The sequence below is a fragment of the Psammomys obesus genome, unplaced genomic scaffold (genome assembly GCF_907164565.1).
Source record: "Psammomys obesus unplaced genomic scaffold, mPsaObe1.curated_primary_1811, whole genome shotgun sequence".
In the NCBI taxonomy this organism is placed as follows: Eukaryota; Metazoa; Chordata; class Mammalia; order Rodentia; family Muridae; genus Psammomys; species Psammomys obesus.
In genome coordinates this window covers 7,240,137-7,244,634 of record NW_026596057.1, presented here as the reverse complement: position 1 = coordinate 7,244,634, position 4,498 = coordinate 7,240,137, and the positions used below count along the sequence as shown (strand labels likewise).

The following is a 4,498-nucleotide window of genomic DNA, read 5'->3' as shown; positions in this document are numbered from 1 at the left end:
AACCAAACCAAACCAAACCAAACCAAACCAAACCAAACCAAACCAAAGAACCACAACAAAAATCACTGTAAAGACCACGATAAAAGAGCTGAAACATTACTTGGCTCTATGAAACCACCAAGGTAGGTCGGGAGTTCTCTGTAGTTCTAAATAAAATATCTGTCTTTCTCAGAAGCCCTGTCAGCGATAAATCAGTACACTGTCTGGATTTGACCTTCCATTTTGTGAGGAAGGATTAAATTACAGATCTCCATGGATGTTTGTGAATGTGTAGAGAAACATGTGGACATTAGAAAGCTCTCACTAGGTTTCATGTAACTCCAAGCTGATGGGTGCCTGGATTCTGACCTTTTAGTAAACACTGGGATATTACAACATGCCGATCATTATTACTAGCAAGGCTGAATTTGTTTATTGTCAAGTGACAGATTAGCTGTTGTGTTTGTTTCAAAAAGGAATGTGACCTTGAAATGGTACCCATGTTTCTTTTGTTCATGTGACTCATCCACCGACTAGCCATCGTGAGAATTTGAGGCGGTGAAGGGATTTGTAGCTTCTAGTCAGTTTAGGAAGTTCTACAGAAGTTATACTGTGAGGAAAAAAAGAAGAAATTAAGGAACAAATTAACTCACATAGAAACTCTCAACCTGAAAATCCTAAATCTGAAATGTTTTCAGCACTAACATAACAGGCAAGTAGAAAAATCCAGCTGTAGGAGAGACATCAGTGTACATCCCCTCTCTCCAAGGCTCAGGGAACATTGTAGAAGAAAGGGTAGAAAGGATGTAAGGACCAGAGGGTGGAGAAAGCTGTTATGAAAAGATGTCCTATGGACATGACATGGCTGCTGTACTCATGAACTCGTGTGTACAGGTGTGGTTACCTGCACAGGACCTGAACAACAGCCAGTTCAGAATTCAAACAAGGACTAGGGAGGGCGCTCTTGTGGTCCCACTCCAAGCTGAGAAACTGTTGGCAGTTAATGGCTGCTGGGGGAGGAAAAATTACTTTTCCTTCCTCCCTCCCTCCTTTCTTCCTTCCTCCTTCCCTCCCTCCCTTCCTCCCTCCCTCCCTCCCTCCCTCCCTCCCTCCCTCCCTTCCTTCCTTCCTTCCTTCCTTCCTTCCTTCCTTCCTTCCTTCCTTCCTTCCTCTCTCCAATAAATCCTGACCTCAGTTTCCCTTCCCTTCACTACTCTCATTACCCCTCTTCCCTCTCCCAAGATTCACTCCTCTTCTATTTTCCTTCAGCAAAAAGCAGGCCTCCCAGAAATATTAACCTTTAGGTTAATATTAATGGTGTAACAAGATGTAAAAAGACTAGGCACAAACCTTTATATCGAGGCTGGACAAGGCAACCCAGCAGGAGGAAAAGAGTCTCAAGAGCAGACAAACGAGTCAGAGACATCCTCACTCCCACTGTTGGGAGTTCTACAAGAACACCGAGCTGCACAGCCGTGCCTGTATGCAGAGGACCTAGTGAAGACCCACGCATGCTAGAATGACTTTTCTTACAGGATGTGGCTACTGGTTAATTGCCCAAACCCAGTAGACGACCTAACCCATGAGCATATAGGCAGCACTAACTGAATTCAGTGAATTATAAAGTTGAGAAGGCAGTGTGTCTGGAGGTAGGAAGGGGGGAATTGGAGTTAAAAAACTTGGGGGTGGATATGGGGTGCATATGATCAAGATATACTGAATACATGTATGTAAATTTCAAATCATTAATAAAATATTAATAAAAATAGTCCATTGAAAAAGGAAAAGAAGAGCTTATATTTATTTAACTTCTTGTAAATCAGTGTAATTTACCGACTAATTGTTGTGGAGGGGGCTGCTAGGAAACAGAAATTTTAGTTAAATCTGTGACCTGATCAGAGTAGCTCATTTACTCTGTGAGTAAGCAGTGAGAGGTCAGTACATTACTCTGGTTTTGAATCAGGGGTGTAATAAGAACCCCATGGGCACAGAATGTGTTTAAGGAAACAGTTACAAACCAGCAAGGTCTCTGAACCTATAGATTCTTATACTTGAGTAAGGCTTGGATTCCTATGAAAGGTGAGCAAATGCCGAGAGAATGTACAATGCTGACTTTAGAAACTAAAAGCAACCAAAAGAAAAACTAATATAATTTTATTATTATTAGTTCCTCAAGAGAGTACTTGTCTGGTTGCTGCTGGCTCCTTGTGGCTTGAGTGACACCTATTCCTGGCCTAGTTTGTGATTTGTTTGTTTGTTTTGAGACAGGGTTCTGTGTGTAGACTTGGCTGCCCTGGACGTGTTTTGTATACCAGGCTGGTCTCGAACTCACAGAGATCCACCTGCCTCTGAATGCTGGGATTACAGGTGGGTGCCACTGCACCTGGCTTCATTAGTGATCTTAACCCATCTCATGCTGGTAAAAGGGCTGGGAGGTCTGAATGGCCAATTATGTTGGTTTTGTGCGGCTCCTGGAACAGACTGCCACAAATGTGATCAACTAAAGCCATATGACCTTGTCCTCCTCCAGTTCTGGAGGCCAGCAATGGAAGCCCCACCTGTTAATAGCCCCAAGCTGTTAACAAGATATGTTCACTCCCAGAGTCTGTGGAGAATCCTCTCCTTGCCCTTTTCAGTGCACAGCAGCTTGTCAGTGTCAAATGTATCTGCCTTCAGTCACTTGTGGATTCTGCATCTATTTTCATACACAAAATGCCGCGCCTTTTCTCTTCTGTCTCTCTTAAGTCTCCCTTTGCTTCCTTCATAGAAGAGCATATGTTATGGCATTTCTATATAGCCCGGATAATTCAGGAGGATCTCTCCATCTCAAGATTTTAACCTAGTCTTAGCCCCATAGGTTTTTCCTTAGCTAGTAACTTCGATAGGTCCCAGGAATTAGGGAGTCCATACACGCACATCTGTTGATTGGCCACGTAGGATAAGAAGACAGGGGCAAATGGCATCAGGGAGCTTCAGTGTGGGCTCTACACTGCCCTTTGCTTGGGTGCCTCTCTTCTACTTGTTCAAAAACACACAATTGTTTACTATAAGTTATAGTAGAGCATATTAATTTAATCTACCTGTATTCGGATGCCTGCTAGCTAAACTCCCAGCATCCTCCCCGTCTCTTAAATTTCTTAGCCTTTAGTAATCACTACTACATGTTCAATTACTTAAGAACACACTTTTTTGGGTTTAATACAATGGTTTCCATTTCCACCTGTTTCATTGAAAAAAAAAAAAAAAAGGAATATTACTCTTTTTAAGGTCAAACATTATTCCATTCAGACTATATGCCAGACTTATTTCATCCATTCACCTCTAACATCCTGCACTGCTGGGGTTGGTGTATATCTATTTTCTTTTTTGCCTGAGTTAATGTCTTGAGGTATCTTTCCTGTTTTCTGCTAGTAATTTTGTAGTTCTGGGTCTTACAGTTAGGTCTTTGATTCATCTTTGCTTTATCTTTGTATGTGTGAGAGATACAGGGGTCAAGTTTTAATCTTCTGTGTGTGAATGTCTGTTTTTTTCCAGTGTCATCCACCAAAGTGGTTATCTTTCCAAGTTTCCTCTGTAACTAATGAAATTAAAGAGAAAGAGATCATAAAAGGGACCTCATTCACAATGAGTACAAAACTACCAAGGAGCTGAGCATAGTGGCACATACTTCTAATCCCAGCACTTGAGAGGCAGAGGTGGGCTGATGTCTATGAGTTTGTGGTCAGCCTGGTCTACATAGTGAGTTTCGGGTCAGCCAGAGCCAGGGTTATGAAGTAGAGGACCCCAGCTTCAAACAAACAAACAACAAAACAACAACAAAACCACTACTTCCCATAAAACTATAGAGGAATAATTTTAAGCAAAAAAAAAAAAAAAAAAAAAAAAAAAAAAAAAAAAAAAAAAAAAAAGTGAAAGACTTCTCAATGAAAATTGTAAACTCTGGAGAAAGGAATTAAGAAGACTTCTCCAGGTAGAGAAACCTCTGCTGTTCACAGATGGGAAGAATTCATTCTACTGTGTCCATACTACCCTAGTCAGTTACAGATTCAATTCAGATTGTTATTCTATCTATCAACATACCAACCAAATTCTTTACAAAACTAGCGAAATAAAGTCCTGAAATTGCTCCAGAAGTACAGAAGACTACAAATACACACAATAGGTTTGAACCAAGCAAAGCAATTCTAAACAAACGAAAAACCCAAAACAAAAAACAAAGCTGGAAGTAATCACGTTACCTGACTCCACAATATATTACAAAGCAATAGAATCAAAACATCACAGCAGTGGCATAAAAACAGACACACAGACCGGTGGAACAGAATATGGAACCCAGAAACAAACTAATTCAATTGCAGCCACTTGTTTCGTGACAAAGCTGCTTACCAAACCCATCTGAGAAATTGAAATTTGTGGTCTAAACCACAACCATTACTTTTTGTAACTTCACATGTCTGCTATCTATCTGTCTGTCTATCTATCTATCTATCTATCTATCTATCTATCTATCTATCTATCT

General features: G+C 40.8%; 1 protein-coding gene across 2 annotated transcripts in view; it reads right to left on the bottom strand.

Annotated features, from left to right (window-relative positions):
• LOC129689321 (flavin-containing monooxygenase 3) overlaps window positions 1-4,498 on the bottom strand; it is a 25,869-nt gene that overhangs the window by 14,972 nt on the left and 6,399 nt on the right. The gene's annotated exons all lie outside the window — the stretch shown is intronic.